Below are 14,278 nucleotides of genomic sequence, written 5' to 3'. Positions count from 1 at the left end.
CCAACACCCCCGCCTGCCTGCGCCCCCGGGCACGGCTCCCCCCGAGCACCGAAGTGAAACTCGCTCCCGAGTGAAGTCTGTCAGTCCCCTTTCATTCTCCCAAAGCGCAATAGATGCCAGAAGCGCGTAGGGGAGCGGGGTGGGAAATGGGGTCAGGGGCTGCAACAGCTCTTCTGATTTATTTTCGTTACCACGTTATTAACACGTAACAGCTTCCAAAACGATGCTCTACCTTCAGGTGTTCATTAAAAGGAAGAGCTGCCTCATCTGAAGATTGCTTAGGACGTGCTGACGTCCAGGCACCTGAAGGGGAAGGCCAGGACTCACCAGACACCGCCGTTTGCGGAACAGGAGGGTGAGAGAAACTGAGGCAAGGCAGAAGCCTCCATCTATAGAGCCTGCGAGCTCATAAAACACATCCACTCTCCCAGGACCGCCACAATAGCTTTTAGTATTGCAGCCCTATTTCTCCGTGACATCTGCAGCGCTGCTAGCCTCGCACGTGCACCATGGCCAGAGTTATTGCGCTGGGGACTGGAGGAAAGTTTTGTTATTAGATCTTCTGAAGCAACAGAATTGTTTAGCAAATGGAAAGCAAACCAGACACAAGTATTTTAACTGCAATTGAAGAAAAGCAAGATGAATATTAGCCTTTTGGTTTAATTAAATTCACTGTGATATTTAACAGAGGTTCCTATTCTTAAGTTACCGCTTGAGCTTACACGAAATTCTGCTGCCTTTTCATCCTAGACAACACAGCGCATACAGTTTAGAAAGTTGATGAGGTAATACTGTGACTAAAATTTTAAAATATCGAGCACTTTAGTCCTTGTTCTCGCAGCATCGGGGAGCCCTGTGTGTATATGCCGTAATGAAACAGGAACAGCGTACAGCAACATACGTAATGCTCTCTGAATTCAGAACGCTTTACACATTGACTTTCAGTACTACAAAATAAGCAACCAGTCATCTCATTTGTTCTTCATTAACAGTGGTACCCGGGATACGCTATACATCCCATGCAAATAAACAATTCATTCCCACTGCAGCAGGGCACATCCTTGAAGCGTTACACCCTGCTGTAGAAACAGAAGCGAGCAGTAAGTGATGTGACTAAGGCCACAGAGCGAGTCCTTGGCGTAGCGGCAGCGCCTCCCAGTCCTGTCCTCAGTTACGGTTTTCTTCTCCAGCATCACCGCGTTGCTGTGGAAATCGCACAGTTCCATCCCTATAGCTTTGCACACTTCTATTCTCTAATTCACACACACCCTCTCCATTATTTTTGTGACAGAAAGAGTCAAGGTATATAAATGAGTAATTAGTCAGGGTCAGGTGAGGTGGCAACAGTGCACCGGCAGTGCTCGGTAAAATAAACACATTTGGATGGTGTTCACTAACTGCTTTCAAAACTTGATGAACTTGGAGGAGGTTTTGCCCTCAGTCACTCTGCCACCAGCATGCTCACGTTCAGGCTGCGACCTTCAAAAGTGCCCACAAGCAAATCTGGCAGCTCCTCTGCTAAGGCACCCCGCAGCGAGCGGGAAGCGGGTGACTAGAAGCACCAGGGCACCCCCCCAAGTTTGTCGGACCTACCCAACTCCTCCTGGTGTCTTTGGGAAGGAGACAGCAGCGGTGCTGTGTGCAGGGAGGCTGGCAACTACAGCAATTGGCGGAATGTAATCACATAGATAAGATTAGACGTAAGCGTGGAGGGAGCCGTCCTGGAGATGAAAAGATGCATTGAATTAAATAAGCGTTGCACCTGGATCCAGTTTAGAAGACGACAACCCAAGTATTTATTTAAATGCTGTCTTTTAGAGAACACAAACACAAGGCTCAAAGATTATCCTTGTAGCTGCGATACAATATAATGCCTTTACTTTCACTTATCCACACGCTACTCATTTAAGGTTCTTCAGCTACAGAACTACCACAATACTAATCGATCAGCAGCATAAAATTCTGCACAGCATCTTGGGCAATCTTAAAAATTAACAGTCTGTGCACTGTCATCTTTTTATGTACTGCCACAAACAGATGTAAAAAGTGCACCGACATGATGGAAGTGCACTACCCACCTTGGCCGGGTATTAATTTTTTCAGACCGACAAATCAAGAGACTCGCAGGTGTGAGAACAAGGTGCTAAGAAAACTCCTTTTGGCAGGAAGAGATCAATAAAACCCCGGGCGAGGAGCGATTGCAATGCCAGCCAGCGCCTGGCTCTGCCCTGCCGCACAGCCTCGCTGCTCTCCTGACCTCCCCAATACAGCGCAGCTGCGACGTGCATCATAATCATTCACTACAACCTGTAAGATGGAGCAGATCAGACATTTACATCTGTCCCATCCTCCCAGCTGTCTTCACAGAAAATCCGTGTGCCCGGACACATATATACGTGCCGGGAGCCTACGCTTGCTTGTCTGTCTAGGAAGCAGGAGTCAGAGCCTAAACCAGCAGAACCTGGATTATGGCAATAGGCCAATGCCATGGTGGTTTCCCGTTCTCCAAGCGCCTATTTCCTGATCAGCCCTTTTTTTCCTGATGCCTACTTCTCCTGACTCATGGGAGCCTCGCTGAGGCATACCCGATACGGGTTAAATCCTTCATTTGGCATGGCCCGATTCACTTCTGCCATGCGTAGCCCCTCTGCTAAACGGTACCAGAGAGAAAGGCGGAGGTTCACAGGAGGATTCTGGTTTGCCTGTAGCACAAGTACAACAGGAATGTGGTTTCCAAAGATCTCAAATCCTACGTTCTCGGGTAAGCCTGGAAAACCATGATTCAAGCAGAAAGCTGCCCAGATGTTATGAACCTTAAAAAACCAGAGCAAAAGGCAGCAGGGTAACAGGAGACATCACCCTCCTACCTCACCCTACCACAAAGAGCTGGAGAGGATTTCTTCCCCCACTCTGTCAGATTTTCAGAACGAACTTCTGAACAAGAAGGGTGTAAGGTAGACCACTGGCAGAACAGGAGGCACTCCATGCAGGGGAGGCTTTGATTCAGGTGGGTGAGGGACTCACCCTATCTCCTCCTTCCTTCCTTCCTAGGTCCTGATGTACGATTCAAAACTGACTGTATGCTGTGGGAAGTAATGCCGAGCCTGCAAACAGTGATTCATTCTTACTGAGGCTGAAGCAATTCCTGAAGAAAAAACGAAGCTGGAATCATGAACTGCTGCATACTGAATTTCTCCTTTCCTGCCTGTCACACCTGGCAAGCCTTAGAGCTTTGTCAAAAAACCATCGAAACCCTACCCAAAACAGTTGTTCATTATGACCCCCACCAGTTGCAGAAAGACTCCCTCAACACTCCTGACTTTCTGCATCCCACTCCCAGTGCTCTAAGAGGAGCTGGAGGAACAGCGCTGCTGTTCAGCCCACACCTTCTCTCTGCCCTGATGGGTGGTCTTTCAGAAACACTCAGTAGAAACTCAAGACTGTTGGTGACCTCCCTGGGAAAGACAAATTTCCAACGTTCCTGACAGAGCTGTAGAAGGGAGGAAGGTGAGGAGGGTCCCAGATTAGTGTTCCGGGCTTTGCCATTCCTTGATATGCTCCTCGCTCCACCGGTCAACCCCCTACACCCAAAAAACCCCAATGCTCCTTTGCAACTCCTTCACAAGGCTAAAAAACTTCCTTATTCAAGTCAGAAAGTTCCAGTATGTCAATAGCCTCTGAGGCTCCCATGGCCCAATACAACATGAAAATTGTGCTGCTAATAGGCTCTGATCCCCCAAATTAGTCCAGATCTATTTCTCTGTGTCCCCCCACCTTCCTCCCAACATTTCAACTTCAAAGTGTAAATCATCGTTTAAATTGTGCAGTCGTCTTACCATGTTTCCACGGCCAAACACCTCATCATTGGTGGCTTCTGAACAGGAGGAAAGAAAAGCTTACATTTGTGCCTTGGCCAAGACAAATGCTCTGCGGACAGAAGGCTCTGTGTTTCTCTCATTTCCTTGGCAGGACTAACAACCTTGGCCACTTTAGGGGAGGCTACTGTATTAGCAGGGGGGGAAAAAAAAAAGAAAAAAAGAAAACAAGAAAACCGGCCAGCAACAACAAAAAGGGCTCAAGACTGGTCCGGTGTATTTGCAGAGAGCCAGAGCACAGGCAGGACAGAACCAGGACAAGGCAAAAGGATCGGCTGTGTCAAAGTAGAAAGCTGAGACGAAGGAAAGCGGGACTGACACGCTGAACGACAGCTTCTGAGACAGCACGACCAACAGCAGCGGCAGAAGACCTGTTGAGCCGTTTGGCTCCTGACAGCCCCCAAGGTGAAACTCCCAATGCCACGTCACTGCCAGGGTCCCAGAGCCTCTTCTGCACTCCCACCTCCTTTAGCCCCTCGAGGGGACGCAGTCAGAGGGGTGAACGTGAAATACAACGGACGGACGGTGTTGACTCCCTTGCTTGAAGGCTCCTGCATTTCTGCCCGGAATTGCAGCATGTGCGCAGCGAGCCCCACGCAGCCTGCGCGCACCTGATTCACTGCTCAGGCACTGCCCCTTGGTCCTGCGCATGCCTGGAAAAAAGCAGACCTGCTGTGGGTTCCTTGTAGATCAGATCTGCTCAGGGGCGGTAAATCTAGGGACCCAGATGAGGCTGGACACCTCTGCTCTGTGCGCCAGACTGACAAACTGCAGAGAAGCAATAGAGGTTTCTGGATATGCCCTAGTCCAAACCTAGCTGCTGCTTTGGCCAAGCTGGCTGGCACCTAAAACCCCTGGATGAAGGCGGCAGAGTCAGAAGAGCTGGCGAGGACTCTCTGTTAACGGGGAAACTCAAATTGCGTTTAGCATTGCCATCTTTCACGTTATGCTGTTGTCGCTGTTTGGGGCGGGCTGCAGGAAAAACAGAAGGAAGTTAAGTCCTGTTTATTGCTGATGGAGTTGTTACTTGTAGCGTTCTAATAAATTATCTCCTTTCTTTAGGAAACATTAAGCTCCTTGTGCCTGGAGGCACCTTATGCTTTACGCCCTTGCTTCGGGTGTAGAGGATGCTCCAGGAGCGAACAGAGGTTACAGAGAGCAGAGCTGACGCAAGGGTTGTTTTAATGCAGCCGTGTAAGATGGCCACAGCACTCGTGCCGTCCTAATTGCTTCTTGGCCAATCTTCAGAAATAAATCCCACCTTAGAGAGACACGTGAAGGTGAATTCATCTTCCCAGCAAAAGCGGTCTCTAAAATGACTGTTCATGCAAGGGCTCGCTTCCCGTGAACCTAAACATCCTTGAACTCTTCTGCTGAAGCACTGAAAGCTTGGGAAGTTCTGTGAGTTAGCTTGCAATTCACCCCTGCGTCAGCCTACGGAATCACTGAAGTTTAGCTCTCACCTCTTTTAAGCCCCGTCTAATTACGCGACTTAACTACAGCGAGAACACCAGTGTTGCTGAATATGCACCAGCCTCGTCATCGTATTTTGATGTGGGGAGACAGAAGGAAAAGGTTGTTTTGCTTAAAGTTCAAGCATTTCTACGGGGCTTGACTGATGTGGGAAAGCCAGAGCCCTCTCCGGTGCAGCTGACGTCCAGGACCTTTTTCTCACGTGTCTTGGATGCGCCCACATCCACCTGAACAGAAAGGTATAAATCTTGGAGGTTTTCCTCCCCATTTTTCTTCAGGACTGTAGTTCATTAACTACAAGAAAGGCAGTTTCATTAATGTGCATTAACCAATGACTTTCCCGTTACCACTGCTGTCTCCAATCAAAGAATCATTTATGGAAAACAAGGGCAGAGGGAACAACATGCTTTGGCAGCTTTAAGATTATACGCCCAAAGCTTTATACCCTCTGTCTTACATTTTTACGTTAAAGTATCATGAGATATTACCATATTTTTCATTATTATTTGTGGCACTAAATACTGCAGCACGCAGTGCCAGATGGCTAATATTCAGAATAAAAATAATGCAAGGCCAATCTTAGAAAGACTCAATGAGAATGTAACAGCATGTATTCATCCTACTTTCCTAATGCACATAGTTAAAATATTAGCAGACTTAAAATCTGGTTTTCCAATTTAGAAGAATAGCATATTATAGCATTATCTGCATGCATATATACATATATTTAAATATGTATCTATAAAAAAATTTAAATTCTTTCTATTTTATTTGAATGTTTCAAGGGTCTTAACATAATACCTGGACACGTCTTCTTTCACTCTTTAGAATGTTATTTTGACCAGTAAAGAAACCCAAATAGTTTCAAAATGCATTAGGAACATAAGCAAAAACCTTTTTCCAGAAACTGTTATTGGTACAAAATACTTTTTTTTTTTTTTTTTTAAATATATAAACAGCTTGAGTCCTAAACTTAACCAGATGGAAACGTGCCTACAAAGAGTTGGATCTAATTCAGAAGAGACTGACAGCCAACAGATGAGCCAATTTAGACCATCCTATGCCAAAAATGGTCAATCATGTTATCTTATGTGTGACTCTACTCTGGCAGATGCCAACTCTATCCAAACAACTTCAGGCATCTTTTTGGGAGACAGGATTATTTTACACACACTTTCAAAAAATCATAATAACGCTTGATTTTTCTGGAAACATTCCACTTAGTTTCAGCATTTTCACAAGAGATTTTTATTAATTTATTTTAAGGATAAATTTTTTTTTTTTCCCCCAGCCTTCCAACAGAATAAATGCTTTCCAATCCAACAAAGACTGATTAAAAAAATACTAAATTGCAGTTCAGTGACAGTCCCCCATTTACTGAAATATTAATAAAAGGAAAGCTTTACACCTGTACAAACCACTTTAGTTTCTTTCTTAAGGCAAAATGTTTACTTTCAAAACCACAAAGAAACACGACTGTAAGGCCAGATTAAATGTATTTCTTGCATCCCTCATCATCTTCGTCAAGATTAAAGGACATTTTTATGGTGAGGGATTACAACCAAGGCGCTTTTTTGAATTTGTAATTCATAATAGCTTAGTGAATTTCATTTATTTTATCTTCCAGAAGACATATTGACAGATACGCTGTTAATTTGCCCAAGACTGCAACAGGAAAGGACATCCTCCTCTGTCTCCGCTGGTATGCTTACTTTTTTCCTTCTTGCCCCTAATTTGAATAAGAATAGTCAAAAAGGGGAAAAACACTTATTCAGTTATTCGTCCATCCTAACAGCATAGGACCGTTCAATTCATTCTCCAGTGCATCACATCATAACCTGTATTTAAGCCCTGTATCTGCTGTCAGCTGGGTCTCTGTTTAAACTCAGTCTGATTTTTAGCTTCATGCTAAAGCCCTAGGAGGTCTCAGGTGATGAGATTTTTCTATGTTAGACTGAAAGCTGCAGAAACCAGTGTAAACACTTAGTAGATCATCATCTTTCAACAGGACACCTTGAAAGGCCACATTTAAAAAGATTAATGTTTTCAAATCTGTTGTTTCCGGAGAGAATAATGCAAGCTTTTCTTCCGAAGAAGAGGGCAGCGGTTCTTCTAGATAGCCTGTAGTTTGGGTGTCTTCTTGACAATCGCACACAAAGTTGCAATTTCATTTTCCATTTTATAGTCGGTAATTGCGCTGCCGGTGTGAAGTAACCTTACCTCATACAGCATAAGAGAGCCAGGCAATTATCTATAGGACTTATGGCAAGGTCTCAATTTCCAACCTTTTTATAGTGTCTTTTGTGATGACAGTCCCAAGATTTTGAGATCCACAGACATTAATCTAGACTGAAGTCTAGACGTTTGGAAGGTTTTAGAGATCTTCTTGATAGGACAAATCTATATTGTCAGTTGTGGGATCATTTTCTTAACCTGTTCCCGCTTCCCTTGAAAAAGACGGTGTCAAGATGTATATGCCCAGAGAGCCTGACTGCAGGTGTTGACTTTGCACTTGAGGCAACTCTCACAGAAAGGTTCAGTCACATTGAAAAGATTCACATACACACTTCCCGGTCATACAACACGCGGTTTTTGGCTGATGAAAACACCAGGCTTTAGGTAACCACACCCCACTAACATCAAACTTTTCCCTAGCTAGTCCTAACTAGTTTATAGATTATATTGTTCTTGTACCTTGGCAGCACGTTGGGGTCTGCTCTAGAACCATTCTAAGATGTTTCAGCTAATCCTCACAGAGACGTAGTATTTTTGACACTTTCAGAAACAGACCACCACATCAAACGGTGCAATACGCTACAGACCGATCCCCAAAGATCTCTTTCCAGTCTGTGCTGGGGAGCAGCTTCAAGATGACTCTTCGGTAGGATCAGAGATGCTCTGTCCCACCCTGACCCAAGGCTGGTGAGAAGGTATGGAACCCCTGGGAAGAACCACAAACTGCTGGAGATACTCTTGGAAAGAATGGAAAGTTAAAATTTATCATCTAGGTGGGGTTGGGGTTTTTAAATAGTTAGTTCATTTTCTCTGTTTATGGATAGCTAGTCAATGGGTAAAGAAACCTATTAGTCAGCCACAACCAGGCCGAGCACAGCTTTTCTTCAGTTCTGGATAAACATCTGGCTGAATAGCGAGAGGTGGCTTAGACAGTGCCAAGGGCTTCCCTTCGCATATTTGTTACCATACTCATAGCCGGCACCCACCTCTGTTGTGCGATCTGTGATTCAAAAACTGTGCTGGCAACAGTTGGGTGATTCGGCAAGTTTGTTTTTTTTCTATGGCCATGCCGTTTTTTTGCACCTATTTTAAAGAGCAGCACTGGCTGAATTTAGTTGGCAACGTTGCTACTACCTGGTAAACCGATGTTTTCTTCAGCTTCTGTGCAGCCATTCTAACAGGTCTGAAAGCGGGTTCAGTCATGAGGACTTTAGGACCAGCGTGTATTAAAACATGTAGGTGTTGCCTACACAATACATCATAGAGGAAACTTTGTTCCACTGTGAGGAACCATATACTTCAGTCACAGGGCACGGCAAACTAATCCAGCAAGGAACCTTTTCTTGTAGAAAGATGCAGCTCTTCTACTTGATGGGTCACACTTGCACATCTTGCACGTTCAAGGCCGCCTAGACTTCAATGACATACACTTGTGAGTTTACATCTCTTCTAACACTGCCCATTTAATTTTATTTTAAATTTTAAATTAAGTTGCTTTGAACCATAAAGCCATTAAGCTGTGTTCACTTCCCACGTAGGCAGCACTGGTCGTGTCAAAGCACTCAACAGCAAGGACTTCATGAGGTTCCTCTCATCTACTCTTCTGTTCCCTGCAAAGTTCATAGGCTAACTATTTTCACTTCATTATCTCCTGCAGTCAGAGAGAAATAATCTGTTGAGTAACTTCTTTTTAATCTGGCTCAAGCGTTAAGAATGTGTCATGGTCGTTCACGCAGAAATTCACCTGAATGACAACGTGGGTCCTTGAGGAAGACTTTTGGCTCCCACTTTGGAACACAACCGCTCCAATTCCGTGAAATACCGCTCGCATCTCACTACAGTCACTAGGAATAAAACCAAGTGTGTTTAACAGATGTCACAAACAGTTTCCAGATTGTCACAGCTTTCCAACATTTTCTAGCTGATTGTTATCACAAGATTCCTGTAAGTCACCAGCAAGCAACGCAGCCCCTTACTCTGCTCCTCGTGTTCCGACTGATGACGTGAGCTGTCAGACTGTAAACTCAAAGTTGTCAAATAGCTGTAATTTGCAGATTTAGTAAGAGGGCTTAACATTCTTTTGAGCAAAGTACTTAAGAGATGTATTCAATAGCATTTAAGGTCTGTGAAAGCCTGTACAGTTTTCTGTTAGAACAGGATCTCCATAGGACAGCTCAGATGTCAGTAAAGCAGCTTTGGTCTAAATGAGAGACTGACGTTAGACACAAGCTTATATTCCCACTGAATGAGTTTCCACAGACACTTTAACATCCAAGTCCAAAAACATAGCCATTTGTAGGATTTGCTTTTCTAGACACCAAGTAGAATCACTTGCACATTTTTTTGCTAGAACTTGACTACTTTCTAGTAGACTAAATAGCAGCTAGAAAGTTTTGGGCCTTAAATTAGAACAAAACCCACAAAATAATCAACAGAAAACACTTTTTGTCAGCTTCTGGAAATGAGCATACATTGAAAAGTAGTTTTCTGTATTTCCCTTTTGTTTTCACAAGTGTTATTTGCATTTGAGTTGCTGTCAATTACTCCTATGCTATTTATATTAGGTAATCTTCTCAATATTGCAGTCCACCTTCCATTGTTTCCTCCTCCTCCTCCTATTAACTGTGGTCGGTGTTTCTATTTAGTACATATATATGCACTCAGAGCACAATGGCTTTATCTGCATGAATTAGGAGTTGAGAGCGTTACTCACTTATGAATTACGTCTGCATCTCTTACGAGAAGATATAAGGCGTTTTAAACACACGACGCTGGTGCATATTGTACACAAGGCATGCATTACAGCTCTTGTGCGGATAAATGCTTCCCAGATTGTTGCATCATGGAAGTATCCAGCTAAGTCTGACAGAATTACGGTAGCTAATGTACAAACCTCGGACATAAAATGCACAAAGGAAGTCTTAGAAATCTTTAAGCAACTTACAGCCGCTTTTTGGTACGAAATATTTTATCACTTGAGAACGTAATACCCGATGGAAGTTCCAACGACCAATTTTGCTGGGAGCATAGCTCAGGCAACAGCAACCACTTTTAAAAAAACCCCCATCCTAATGTTCTGCCTGCTGCTGGCACATACAGGAAACCTCTTGTTTAGTGGCAGCTAAAGCTTGTCCACGCTGAGATCCAGGAGGTAAAATTTTAGCCGTGGTGCTCCGCGTTTGCTGAAGGAGAGCTCCGCGTTTGGTGAAGGAAGGTTTCGGAGGTCAGCTGGAGATTTCTAACACCAAAAATTCCAGGACACTGATAAGAAAGCAGAAGGCTAATGGGGACAGAATTCAATTGCCTCCATGTATTACAGCGATACAGCACCCAAACACACATTTCAACAGAGAGGTATGCTCTTTGCAGCAGCACTAAGCAGAAATACAGGGTTCTGGCAAACACTGATTTTCAGTGGACACGACATTCAAAAACATTCTTTCCATGCTGTGAGAATTGTGTGCATGTACCACTCTCTGCAAAACTCTCTCTGGCCATTTTGCAAGCGCTGCTACGTAACGTGATCACGCACAGAGATGCTACTGAAAATTAGATGCCTGTAGAACTTGAATAATACATAAGCCACGGTGGACAAAAGGCAGCACGGAGCAGGCTGTTGTTATCGGCTTCCTCAGATTTCAGGCTACCTGCCTGCCCAAACTGGAAGCAGCAGATGCTGTGGCAGAGTTCCCCAGGCAGCATTTCATAAAGCAAAGCTCTCCCCGCACACAGCCGCTATGCGAGAGGTCCAAAGGTAGCACGAGGGCCTTCCTTGTGCAGCGTCCCGTCCCACTGAGGTGACCTGATAAGGTCCTTTGAGAAGCAGCGCTCCTCCATAGCAGGCGAGGGAAAAAAGCCCAGCCCTAAGGCAGAAGCTGCTAATGTTTCCTCGAGTTTATAGACAGGAAATATTGCAGGGGGAATTACAGGAGCATTACAGCCCAGATATGGGGAGAGGGGAGGAAGAAGAGGCAACAGAGCAAAGTAAGGTAATGCTCAAGGAGAAGCGAGCAGCTCGCATGCAAAGCTGCGAGGAAAACTCCTGCAAGCAGCCGCTGTTATGCAAGGCCAAGATTAGCATTCAAAGGTTGCAGTTAAGCGATTGAATTTAGAAAATCCTCCTTCCCCCACTAACCCACGTTCACCTCTCTGAATTTCTCTTCCTCTGACATTTATATTTAAATACTGTAAAATATTGTAAAAAAAAAAGTCACTGCATTGTTCAACTTAAGGTCGCTAATTTATTTTTACCCTAGAAACTTTGGAAATGCTGTCTGCTCAGGCAAATGACATTTTCAGTAACATCCATTATAGTCACTCTATGGTCTACAGACATCGCATACTACTAAACATTAATTGATTCCCTCCACACCTTCAAAGATAAACTTCAGGTGTTCCATGATACAATTTTTCAGGTTACTAATATTTTCAAATTCCTCCCAGTCTTCACTTTAAACACCTCTCAGGTACACACATGCACTTTATACACGCACAGAAGTCTGGATTCAACCATTGAAAAGTCTAAAGTCTGCCAAAAATCTTTCTCTTGTTAATGCTATAGATATCTGTGATGCCTACCACGCAACCTGGGGGAGAGCTGGCCAAAGACACCAGACATTCATCTACTTCATACGTTGGCTTCCCTGTGTTAGTGGTGGTATAGTGCTCCTTAGCATTCCAGTCGTCTTGCTTAACGTGCTGATGTTTAATAAGCTCTTCCTTAGAGCTTCCTTCCAGCAGAGGCTACAGGACCATCATAAGGCCTGACCCGGGGCGTGTTTTTTTGGTGAGGTCTTACAATCCCAGGTCCGAACGCGCAAAACCCATTCCCGACAAAATCGTTACACAGGCTTTGATATAAACCAACGTGAAGTTTGCGCAAGGCAGAAGTAACAACTCCAGCCTGAAATACTTCCGCCTTGTGCTCTTCCCCCTGCCTTGTACCCTGCCAAATACCCTAGGTTGCTTGAATCACCTAACAAGTAACAGCATCAACAAGCGATGTCACTCGTTACCTTTTACAAATTCTGCAAACACCGTTTTTCCCCAGAAAACAGTCCCTGGATTTAACTGTAAATAAGCTCAATCTTTTATCTGTGTTCTTCAAAAGCCAGGAAGTTTTTCAAAGCACTGAAGAAATAAAGATTTGTACAGCCCTGTGTGATAACACACCAACATGTAGTTCCATTTTTTAAAAGCTGCATAGCCCATTGCATAATTCATGCATCAACTGTACTTGAAATGTTCATTCCAAATTACAGACCAACCTTCACATTCCATTTCCTCTAACTAGCGTAAAATGGAAACTTTTCATCTTTGCAACCTCCGCTTTTCTAAATCTTTGCTGGTGTACACACAAGGCCAGCAAAATCTTCAGATGACACTTGCAGAGCACTTTACGGCGCATTCAAAGGACACAACACAAGCTGATACAGCGTGTTTCAGCCTGTTTCTTCCTCTCCGGAATGGAGGGGAAAAACTCCTTTTCCCTCTCCAGGTTGATAGCTTTACAAGACACATTTGAAGTTGGTGTGACATAAATGCTTTACTTGACAATTTTATAAAAGGGCTACAAAAGCATTGAAAACTGGGAATGAAATGTGGGGGAGCCGAGATGTCAACATTAATCTTTCAGCTTTGGAGATGCTCTTTTAAATTTTGCCCTAAGACACGAGTAAAAATGCATTTTTCCTTTTTTTTTCAAATTAATAATTCCACTGTACAACTTCGTACAATTGACACCTCTCCTCTGAGAGAGATCCTGCACTGAGACGCTAAGGTGACTATGGTCACGACTACGTCGCAGCTGTAGGAAACGAGCACAGCAGCTCTGTGAATTCGCACATTTAATTATGCACACAAACCGTATTCCATCAGCCCTACTTTCACAAGGGCCCAGTCACTCCAAAGAAAGTTAATCATAATTTACTCTCCCGGGACGTGCCTTAAAGTCTATTTAGGAAGCTACCTTTAGCCTAGCACGCGGCTTGCCAGCCTAACCAGCAATACTTCACGACAAGACGATCACAACGGGGCTGACCCAACGTCCATCTAGACGAGCCCTTTGCACTGGATACTGCACCCGGGTGTTTTAGGCTCTTTTCTTCAGCATCCACAGGTCAATACACAGCAATACTTCCCCACATGTATATAGCAACATACAGCAAGGCTTCTGGGCATTTGGCCAGTGCTTTATGGGGCCAGCCGAGGTCTGGCTTGCTATAGAAGAGTGCTTCTTACTTTAGGTGCCACTGGCGGGCTCTGGCAGCGTCCTGGTGATAGACAGATAGATAGAACAAGAGGAAATGCCCTCAAGTTGCACCAGGGGAGGTTCAGGCTGGATATCAGGAAAAATTTCTTTCCTGAGAGAGTGGTGAAGCACTGGCAGAGGCTGCCCAGGGAGGTGGTGGAGTCACCATCCCTGGAGGTGTTCAAGGAACGTGTGGACGTGGCACTGCAGGACATGGTTTAGTGGGCATGGTGGGGTTGGGGTGATGGTTGGACTTGACGATCTTACAGGTCTTTTCCAACCTTAATGATTCTGTGATTCTGGTGGGAGACCAGAGGGAGGTGGGCACTGGAGCAACCTCCGCCTGCAGGTCTTCCTCTGCAGGATTGTCTCGCAAGGTTTCTGTTGGTTTTCCAGGCTGTGTAAAGCTCCTGTCTTTTCCCCGAGTTTAGTCACAACATCTGCA

This window comes from Gavia stellata, chromosome 14 (assembly GCF_030936135.1).
Source record: "Gavia stellata isolate bGavSte3 chromosome 14, bGavSte3.hap2, whole genome shotgun sequence".
Classification (NCBI taxonomy): domain Eukaryota; kingdom Metazoa; phylum Chordata; class Aves; order Gaviiformes; family Gaviidae; genus Gavia; species Gavia stellata.
This window is presented reverse-complemented; position numbering follows the sequence as displayed.